Source organism: Tachyglossus aculeatus, chromosome 21, assembly GCF_015852505.1.
Source record: "Tachyglossus aculeatus isolate mTacAcu1 chromosome 21, mTacAcu1.pri, whole genome shotgun sequence".
Taxonomy (NCBI): domain Eukaryota; kingdom Metazoa; phylum Chordata; class Mammalia; order Monotremata; family Tachyglossidae; genus Tachyglossus; species Tachyglossus aculeatus.
In genome coordinates, this window is record NC_052086.1 from 77,603,882 (window position 1) to 77,615,421 (window position 11,540).

The following is an 11,540-nucleotide window of genomic DNA, read 5'->3' on the forward strand; positions in this document are numbered from 1 at the left end:
TCCAACATTACTCCACTGTGTCCCTTAAAGAGGGTAGGGCAGCTTTTCCAGAGACTTATGCAACTAGGGTGAGCAGGGAATGGCATAGTGGATAGAGCATGGGCCTGGGAGTCAGAAGGTCATGGGTTCTAATCTCACCTCTGCCACTTGTCCGGTGTGTGACCTTGGGCAAGTCACCTCACTTCTCTGTACCTCAGTTACCTAATCTACAAAATGGTGATTGAGACTGTGAGCCCCACACGGGACAGGGACTGTGTCTAACCCAATTTGCTTGTAACCACTCCAGCACTTAGTACAGTGCTTGGCACATAATAAGCACTTAACAAATACTATTATTATTATTATTATTATTGTTATTATTGTTATTAAGCAGGAATGCTCAGATAAGTGAAATGATTTACCCAAGGTCACACAGCAGACTAGTGGCAGAGCTGGCAGTAGAACCCAGGTCCTTCTGATTCCCAGGCCCGTTCTCTAACCCCTAAGCTATGCTCTTTCTCTTAGGCCATGCTACTTCTCTTCACTAATATTGGATTACTTAATTATGTAGGCCATCACTTTAGGGTGGAAGGAGTTGGGGAATGGGTAATCTTCTCTCAGATTTAGTGTTGTCCCCGAATAAGAGAGGACCAGAGCTCAAAGAGAGTTTGTGACCTTATTACCAAAATGATTAAGTTAATGCAGTTTGAAAAATACAGTGGGAAAGCTGTCTGGAAATTCTAGTTAGCCTCAGGGATTATTTTTTTTTCCATATCCTAGGGTCACATATTCCCCTCTCAGGGTCACACCTGGAGAGTTTCCAGTACTCTACCAGTCTCGGCTAGAGGAGGGAGAGTCAAGCAGAGGCCTACCCATTCCATTTCTAGCTTGGGCAGTGGCTAGCGAGTGGAAGGCAATCTGCAACAAGTGAGAACTCACCCATACTGGGCAGCAGCAGCATGGGAGAGATTCAAAGGCAGAGACTCGAGTTTACTGCATGGAAGGAGGCTGTGGTAAACTGCTTCCATGCTTTTACCAAGAAAACTCTATGGACACACTACCAGAAACGATTGCAGATGGAGAGCAGGGCATTCAGGGAGAGATGTGTCCATGGCTTAGCTACGGGTTGGAGATGACTTGAAAGCATAAGACAAAAATTCTACAAGAGCACAGCTATTCCTAGGCTAATAAGGATCAATTACACTGGTCTGCATGGTCCTCAACATCTAACATCATCATCATCATCATCAATCATATTTATTGAGCGCTTACTGTGTGCAGAGCACTGTACTAAGCACTTGGGAAGTACAGGTTGGCAACATATAGAGACAGTCCCTACCCAACAGTGGGCTCACAGTCTAAAAGGGCTGGTGGAACCAGGAGAAGACACTGTTTATCTCCAGGGACTTCTTTTCAAATCACCCCAGCATGGCCTAATTTTTTAATCACCCAGGAGCTACTTTTCAAATCACCTGGCAATCGAGTTTCAAGGGATACCTGTCAAATCACCCAGGGGCTACCTTTCAAATCACCCCAGCAATTGAACTCCCTCGCTAGGGCATACTCACTTCTCTTTGCTCCAAAAAGGAGGTCTTATGGGTCACTCTGCACCATTCTGGATCTGACAGAGTGGGCATTCCCGTCTCTGGGTAGAGACTACTTGCCATATGGTGTGTCAGTGTTTCTACCTACTACCAAGAGTATTCCCCACCCCCAACCTCCTGTGGTCATATTTGGGAGGATTGTGAGGCAAGACCCACTGGAATTTTCCTTATCACTCACCTCCAGCCTCTCTGGCTTCAATGACCTTGTTGGTTTTTAGAATCGAGGGGCCCACAGATCTTTTATAACTCACTATTAGCCCTCTGGCATCATTAATCTTATGGATTTTCAGAATCAAAGGGAACCTCAGGTGTTGGATTGGCACTGGGGGACAAATGGTGTGTTTGTTCTGAGCAAAATGGCGGCTTGTTACAAAATGGAGTTGGTCTGGCCAAGGTCTGACCAGGCACACCTGTCACCAACTCCTAACCACCATGGCCAAGTGAACTCTGTGTTCCAGTCATGCTGCATCCCTGGGAGCCGGCAGCGGCTCCTTTCCACACCATTTCGTCCTACTTCCCCTGAGATCTCATATAACCTCTGTAAAACCGATGGCCACAGTAACTGTTACTTTGGCTATAGGTGTGCTATGACCTCAATCACTAGGAGCCTGAAATTCTCCTCCTTGGACCACAACACCCTAATGACTTTTTTTTAATTTTATATATTGTATTTGTCCTTGTCTCTTATGTTGTTTTAATGTTTTATTGTTTCCTTTCTCCCACTGTTTCTGGTTCCAGTCCTCTCTCTTACCTATATTCACAGATTATGAGCCCCTCAAAGGATAACATCCATGTCTAATTCCCACATCTGTGCTCTTTCCTAGCACTTAATATAGAGTTCTGCACACAGCAAGCACTTAATGAATAATATCACTGTTATTACAACAACCACCGCCACTACTACTGCTGCTGCTGCTACCACTGCTACTGCTACTACTACTACTACTTAGAGAAGCAAGCATGGCTTAGTGGAAAGAGCCCGGGCTTCAGAACTAGAGGTCATGGGTTCTAATCCCAGCTCTGCCATTTGTCAGATGTGTGACTTTGTGCAAGTCACTTAACTTCTCTGTGCCTAAGTTACCTCATCTGTAAAATGGGGATTAAGACTGTGAGCCCCACATGGGACAACCTGATTACCTTGTATCTATCCCAGTGCTCAGAATATAGTAACCGCTTAACAAATATCATCATTATTATTATTACTACTACTACTACTTCTTATTGTCTGGAGTTCATGGGTCAGCATATATTATCACAACTTTAACAGAAATCAGTCTTATTGATCCAACTGGTGACATAAACACATCCCTTGTTGGAAAGGCACTCAGTCAGACTCACTTCTTCCTGGCGCGACTTCCCAGACACCCCTGCAGAATCCACTTTCCTGACAAGCTCATTCGACAACTGCATTGCCCCCTCCTCTTCAGTTCCAGAGGAGCAAAAGGCAAGCATTGTTAAGGTGCACAGGCCTGCAAGTCAGAAGGACCTGAGTTTTAATCTGTCTGCTATCTGACCTTGGGCAAAACACGTCACCTCTCTGTGCCTCAGGGACCTCATCTGTAGGATGGGGATTGCGACTGTGAACCCCAAGTGGGACAAGGACTGTGTCCACCTCAATGTACTGTACTCGCCCCAGCTCTTAGTACAGTACATGGCACAAAGTAAGTACTTAGCAAATACCTCAATCATTATTATTATTATTTTCCCTCTGATTAAGACCATGAGCTCCATGTAGGACAGGGACTGTGTCCAACTTGATTACCTTGCATTTACCTCAGTACGGTGCTTGACACCTACTAAGTGCTTAAGAAATACCACAAAACACTGTGGCCTTTATAGCCTATGAAAGGCTATGAGTGCATCTTCCGGTGCATTAGCCCCATTTCCAAAGCTGTTAATTGGCTAAACTGGTTGCTGAGGGTAATTCTCTGAAGTGGCTTTGTGTGCTAGAATTTCTAACAGTCGTTCAGATTGTGGGGTTACAAGGCTAACGGCTAAGTCACGTGTTTCTTGCTTCTGCTGAACTTTCCCAAGCACCGGCTCGGTAGATGCCACTGACGGATTGATCCCATCTACTACAGTTAAAATTAAAAAGATTGCAGAGATCAAAGAGGTAATGCTAAACACATATTGAGCTGATATTCCAAGTTGAAGATGACTCTGCCAACAGTGAGATCCCATCTGGGCATTAAGTTATGCCTGAAAAGAACAATTTGCAAACACTACACACATAAGGATAGATGTTGAGTTCTTTATGGACAGGGATCACATATGCTTATGTTATTGCACTACCCCAAGTACTTAGTTCAGGCTCATTAAAATACCACTGATTGTCTTTTGCTGCATTTTTGCTTAAATTATTTATAGTACCTGGCTTGGTGTTTTTGATATTTCTTGCTACCATAATCTTCTCAAAGTCTCTTTTCTAAACCAGTCAGCTCAGTCCTCATGGCCACAAGTCAGTCTGGCCTGTATACTGCTCTGCTGCCTGGCAAGGGAACTGATAGTCTGTTATGAAAAGGGAGAAAAATTAAATTCAATGAAAACATTCAACTACCCTTGCTTTACTCTCAAATTCATACCCATGGCAGTCAATGCCTAGTTTCAGGAGTTGAACTGTGGGTAAGAAGAGGTAACACACAGAGGTGTCTTTTTCTGGGCTTCCAATCCGCTGATTATCACCTTTGAGGAATGCCACTCTGGTGACCCATGCCATGTTGAGGCTAGGAAGACTGAACAGAAATGGAGAGAATTTGCTGGGCAGGCTCCATCATTGACAGTGAGCAGACATCTCTGTGGCTGTACTGCCTAGCTAAATTAACTCCAGTGCAAAAGTCACATCCCTTGGTTACAAAAGATTCCCTCGTTGCCAGCCACTAAATCCCACTGCTTCCACAGTGAGGTGAGTTAGAGAGAAATGCCAAACAGCAAAATCTACCTCTGTTTCTGAACTCTGGCTCGAATAGAAACAACAGCAACGACAAAACAAAAACCACAGAAAGAAAAGAAAAACCCACAAAAGGGGCAGGTATCTCCCTACATCTGTCCAATAACCTGCCAGTCTCTAGATGGTAGTGCTGAGGTCTTGAGTCTACTCTGTAAAGTGCCGTCATCTATTAAGCACTGAGTGCGTGCAGAGCACTGTACTAAGCACTAGGGAGAGTATGATAAAACAGAGTTGGTAGACAACTGCCCTGCCGACAAAGAGCTTACTATCCGGGACAGAGACAGACATTAACAGAAGTAAATAATCTATAATATATGAATTATCACTATGTGCCACCAGAACTTCATGGTCAAACAGAAAGGTTAGGTCCTCACTGGGAGACCTCATCCATTTCTATCAGTGAATGAATCAGTCCCTTTGATTTGGATTGAGAGCCCCCTAGTTCCCTTTTGAGTCCCAAGATGCAAATCCTGTCGGAACTCAGCTTTCGACAGCAAACTAACAATTTGTACAGTGCCAGAAGCAGCCTTTGAAGAGGAGAGGGGCAGAAAGGAGTCACTTGAGGTGGCGAGCTTCTTCAAGTTACCAGGAAATCACAGCTTAATAATAATGAGTCTGAATCTCTGCTGTGTCCTTCCTTTGGGTGCCGTGAAGCACAGATTCCTCCTTGTTTCTCCACTTCATGTAGGGGCTTTCCCGTTGGAGACAGAGGGTGGAGAGAGGGAGAGGGGGAAGGGCAGGCAGGACTCCAAGCTCTCTGTGTATTCTGCAGTTCCAGAAACTGACTGTTAAAAGACCTGAAGAGATTTGGAGTGGACACAGCTGTACGTGCCAGGCTGCCGGCACAACTGCCATAATGCCATGCCATTGCCCAGTTCCCGGGCACTGCACAGCCCTATATGCCCTAGGCACAGATGCTTTGTAACATCTGGGTGCACGGAAGCATCCCAATCAGAGAAGCAGCATGGCATAGTGGATAGAACATGAGCCTAGGAGTCAGAAGGTCCTGGGTTCTAATAATAATGATAACATTTATTAAGTGCTATGTGCAAAGCACTGTTCTAAGCACTGGGGAGGTTACAAGGTGATCAGGTTGTCCCACAGGGGGCTCACAGTCTTAATCCCCAGTTTACAGATGAGGTAACTGAGGCCCAGAGAAGTTAAGTGACTGGCCCAAAGTCACAAAGCTGACAATTGGCGGAGCCAGGATTTGAACTCATGACCTCGGACTCCAAAGCCCATGCTCTTTCCATTGAGCCACACTGCTTCTAATCCCGGCTCCTCCACTTATCTGCTTGGTAACCTTGAGCAAGTCACTTTATTTCTCTGTGCCTCAGTTACTTCATCTGTAAAATGGGGATTGTGAGCCCCACAAGGGACAGGGACTGTGTCCAGCCCGATTTGTTCGTACTTACCCTAGTGCTTAGTACAGTGCCTGGAACAGAGTAAGAGCTTAACAAATACCATAACTATTTAGGTTACATGCAATGAAGCAGTGTTGCCTGGTGGAAAGAGCACAGGCCTAGGAATAAGAAGACATGGGTTCTAATCCCAACTCTGCCACTTGCCTGCTGTGTCCCCTCGGGTAGGTCACTTAACGTCTCTGTGTCTCAGTTTCCTCAACTGTGAAATGGGGATTCAGTACCTGTTCTCCCTGCTACTTAGCCTGTGAGCCCCATGTGGGACAGGGACCGTGTTTGACCTGACTAATTTGCATCTACCTCAGCGCTTACAACAGTACTTGACACATAGTAAGTGCTTAACAATTACCGCTAAAAAAAGGTGTGGGAGAACAAGCATTCTCTCCTCACCGCCTGATCAATCCATCAATGATATTCATTGAATACTAACAGTGTGCAGAACACTGTCCAAGCACTTGAGAGAGCACATAGTTCCCCCTATAAATCTCTGAAACATCTCTCCTCAGACTAAAATAACCTGTTGGCCACCTTTGCAGAGAGGTGTGAGAGAGAAAAGTTTGACTTGCTCACAAGCAAGGAAAACTTCAAACATCTCTCAACAGTCCTTATCCCCAGAGCCTGCATTGGTGGATCCAGCTTTAGATCAGCTCATCCAAACTACAGAGGTCTTTAATTAACCAGTCAATCAATGGTATTGATTGAGTACTTATTGTGTGCACAGCACTGAACCTTAGTTCTTAGTGCTTGGGAGATACAATATAACAGAGTTGGTAATAATAATAATGATGGCATTTATTAAGCACTTAAATATATGCAACGCACTGTTCTAAGCGCTGGGGAGGTTACAAGGTGATCAGGTTGTCCCGGGGGGACTCACAGTCTTAATTCCCAGTTTACAGATGAGGTAACTGAGGCACAGAGAAGTTAAGTGACTTGCCCAAAGTCACACAGCTGACAATTGGAGGAGATGGGATTTGAACCCATGACCTCTGACTCCAAAGACCGTGCTCTTTCACTGAGCCATGCTGCTTCTCTTCTCTGGTAGACACCTACCCACCTTCACAACATCGCCAAGATCAGCCCTTTCCTCCCCATCCAAACTGCCACCTTGTTGGTTCAATCTCTCATCCTATCCCAACTGGATTACTGCATCAGCCACCTTTCTGATCTCCCATCCCCCTCTCTCCCCACACTTCAGTCTATACTTCACTCTGCTGCCTGGATTATCTTTCTACAGAAATGCTCCGGGCATGTCACTCCCCTCCTCAAAAATCTCGAGTGGTTGTCTGTCAACCTTTGAATCAAACAAAAACTACTTACTATTGGCTTCAAGGCTCTCCATCACCTTGCCCCTTCCTACCTCAACCCCCTTCTCTCCTTCTACAGCCCAGCCAGCACACTTTGCTCCTCTGCCACTAACCTCCTCATTGTGCCTCATTCTCGCCTGTTCCACCATCAACCCCTTGCCCATGTCCTACCCCTGTCCTGGAATGCCCTCCTTCCACACATCCACCAAACTAGCTCTCTTCCTCCCTTCAAAGCTCACCTCCTCTAGGAGGCCTTCCCAGACTGAGCCCCCCCATTTTTCCTCTGCTCCTCCTCCCCTCACCACCTCCACTCCCTCCCTCTGCTCTTCCTGCTTCCCCTCCCCACAGCACTTGTATATATTTGTATGTATTACTCTATTTTACTAATGATAATACTAATAATCTACAATTCTGTATATTTATTTTGATGGCATTGACACCTGTCTGCTTGTTTTGTTTTGTTGCCTGTCTCCCCCTTCTAGACTGTGAGCCCGTTATTGGGTAGGGGCTGTCTCTCTCTATTGACAAATTGTACTTTCCAAGAGCTTAGTACAGTGCTCTGAACACAGTAAGTGCTCAATAAATATGACTGAATGAATGAATGAGCAGGCTTACAGTCTAGAGGGGGAGACAGACATTATTATAAATAAATTCATTACTGATATACAAGTCTTTAAGTCTGTCGTTTTTACCAGTGGCATTCAGCATAACCAGGATTGCTGTTGCTTCTAACCCCTTATAGCTCCTTTTGGGGCCCCTTGTGACCTGCCCTACTGCCCAAGCCTTTTCAGGGCTCTGACTTGCCCCTGAACTCATCTATTTCACCATTGACCCCTTTCCCACATTATTCCTCTGGCCTGGAGCTCCCTCCCTCTCCATGTACTCCAGACCATCACTCTTCCTACCTTCAGAGCCTGATTAAGGTCACATCTCCTCCAAGAGGCCTTCCCCAATTAAGCCCTCTTTCCCCCACACCTTCCCTCTTCTGCATCATCTATGCACTTTCATCTGTGCCCTTTGGGCACTTGGTATTCACCCCACCCTCAATCCCACAGTAGTTATGAACATACCCATAATTCATTCATTTATATTAATGGCCATCTCCCCCTCTAGACTGCATACTCATTGAAGGCAGGGAGTGTGTCTACCAACACTGGTGCATTGTACTCTCCCAGGTGCTTAGTACAATGCTCTGCACACAGTAAGCTCTCATTAAATACCATTCACTGATTAGCTGACTGATTGTTTCGCAAAAAATGAGTGGTTGGGAATATACACTTCCAGGTTTACACTTGTGCACACAAGCAACTCTGTAGCCAGATTGATGTGACTTGAGGTCCACAGGAACAGCATTTCACACCATATGCTTTTGGGTCACATACCAGATATGTAGATTTGAGATGGTACTAAAAATGAAACCATTTGGTTCCTTCATTTTCTTTCCTACTCACCAAGGCTGGGAGGTTTAGGATCTTAGGGACATTACTAAGATGGGCTGTGTTTCCACACATCTGCCAAGCCTAGCTCTCTTCCTCCCTTCAAAGCCCTACTGAGAGCACACCTTCTCCAGGAGGCCTTCCCAGACTGAGCCCTCTTTTTCCTCTTCTCCTCCCCCGCCCAACCACCTTCCCCTCCCCACAGCATTTGTATATATTTGTACAGATTTATTACTCTATTTATTTTACTTGTACATATTTACTGTTCTATTTATTTTGTTAATGGTGTGCATATAGCTTTAATTCTATTTGTTCTGACGATTTTGAAACCTCTGTACATGTTTTGTTTTGTTGTCTGTCTCCCCCTTCTAGACTGTGAGCCCCTTGTTGGGTAGAGACCGTCTATGTATGTTTTCAACTTGTACTTCCCAACTGCTTAGTACAGTGCTCTGCACACAGTAAGCGCTCAATACGACTGAATGAATGAATGAATGAGTAGTGCTGGTCTCATACTGGCCTCCCTTAGTATCAATCAATCAAGCCATTGTATTTATTGAGCAATTACTACACGCAGAGCACTTTACTAGGTGCTCGTGAGAGTACAATACAATAAAGCAGAAATGTTCCCTGCCCATAATGAGCTTTTAGTCTAGAGGGGGAGACAGACGTTAATATGAATAAATAATTTATAATATGTCATTTAAAGATATATAGCTGCAGGGTTGTGGGTGGGGAGAATATCAAGTCTCCAGAAGGTACAGTTTGAGATGCACAGATGACACAGAAGGGAGAGTGAGAAGGGGAAAAGAGGGCTTAATTGGGGAAGGCCTCTTGGAGGAGATATGACCTTAGTAATGCTTTGGAAGTGGAGAAAGAGTGGTGGTCTGGTGTATGTGGAGTGGGAGGGAGTTCCAGGCTAGGTGGTGAGATCGGGGCACAGTGAGGAAGTTGGCGCTAGAGGAGTGGAGTGTGCCACTGTGCTGTGCTAAGAGACTAGTGAGGAGAGGTAAGGTGGGGCGGGTGGACTGAGAACTTTTAAGCCAATCATAAGGAGCGTCTCTTTGATGCAGAATTGGATGGGAAGCCATTGGAGGTTCTTGAGGAGTAGGGAGACATGAACTGAACATTTTTGCTGATAAATGATTCTCGCAGCAAAAGGAGTGGAGAGTGGAGTGTGTTAGAGTGGAGAGAGACAGGAGGCTGGGAGATGAGTGAGGAGGCAGATGCAGTACTCAAGGTGGGATAGGATCAGTGCCTGGATCAGCATGGTAGCAGTTTAGATGGAGAGGAAAGAGTGGTTTTTAGCAATGTTGTGAATATAGAACTGATGGGATTTGATGACAGAGTGAATATGTGGGTGGAATGAGAGCAATGAGTCGAGGATAACCCCAAGGTTACGGGCTTGTGAGGTAGGGAGGATAGTGGTGTTGTCTACAGTGATGGGAATCAGAAGATAGGATAAGAAGAATAGCATGAGCACACTGAGGGCTGGGTGCAGAGGACCCAGGATAAGAAGACCAATCTGCCATGGGGAACCTGGTTGTTTTTATCTCAAATCTAACACCCGCACTGTTCTCTTCTAGAACCCAGCAAATCTGGGGCACCCATAACTCTTCAAAAGCTCTCCAAATTTTTATTTTCTTTGAGTTCCAGACAACTTGAATATTCATTCTATTCTCTGAACCGCTTCATGCTGAAGGCAGAGTTCGCTGACTGGCATATTGGTGATAACATTAAACTGGAGACATGATCGTTTTGATCTTTGTCAACTTTGTTCTTTCCTTTGTAGAAGTCAGCTTGGATTTGCGTCTCATCATGGTTTTCCACACTCAGTACCTTGTCTCTCCAGATTACAATTTTATTTTTCCTCTCCATCTTCCTCAATTTCTAGCTTTTCATTACAGGGGCAGGAATCAACTTCATTCTAATCACTCACTCAGCGAATGCCAGTTCAGTTTTCCTAACCACTCAATTTTCTTCTTTTTTCCTTTTTAAACTCATTGCTCTCCCAAAAAGTTAGTATAGTGCTCTGTACACAGTAGGCACTCAATCAATGCCAATGGTTGATTGGTTGATTTATTGATAACATATTTCCCATTTTTTTTTCATTTTGAATGAATAACTTTTCAGCAACAGGCAGTTGGGCAGGAATACGAATACATCTCGGCCTCTGAATAAACTAAATATTTTACACACTAGCTCCTGTAAAACTTTTTCTTTACCTATATTGAGGATTTCGTCAATTTTCAGTCATTTGTAGGCACATTGCAATAGTCTCACAAAATGAAGAGAGCTAAACAGTGCTGTTACTTTTTTTTCACCCACAGAAGAAATGTGTCTCCTTTTCATGAGTGAAAGTGGAAGAAAATAAAAACCATCTACATCACATTGTTTCCGCAAGAAATATATATAAACACTAAAAGTGCCATTCCATTATCTTCTTAAAATCCTTTCTTTTTCACTTATTTTTAGTGATCAGTTATGATTTGGTAGGAGGGAGAGTGGAGAATCCAAAATAACATTTGCTTGATCTTTTCCTAGGTAACTGGAGCTAGGCCAGAGGACCTTTTAACTTGAACAGGCTACTGCTACCAGTGTGACCACAAAGATAGGGCTTAAGCAGAGATCCTCTCTTATCAATCAGTCATCATAATCTATAGTATTTATTGAGGGCTTACTATATGCAGGGCATTGTACTAAGAGCTTGGGAGAGTACAATGCAGCAGAGTTGGTAAACCAGTTCCCTGCCCACAGTGAACTTACAGTTTATACGGTGAGCCAGATATTAATATAAATAAATAATGTCTATTCATGTAAGTGCTCAGTTGCCTGCATGTAGGTGTCCT

The 11,540-nt window shown here is 44.5% G+C and overlaps 1 non-coding gene across 1 annotated transcript; it reads left to right on the forward strand.

Moving 5' to 3' along the window:
* Positions 1-770: 770 nt before the first annotated feature.
* On the forward strand, positions 771-908 carry LOC119943179. Its single transcript, XR_005455649.1, has one exon. It is a non-coding gene; the product is annotated as a small nucleolar RNA SNORA7 (small nucleolar RNA).
* The last annotated feature ends 10,632 nt before the right edge of the window (positions 909-11,540 follow it).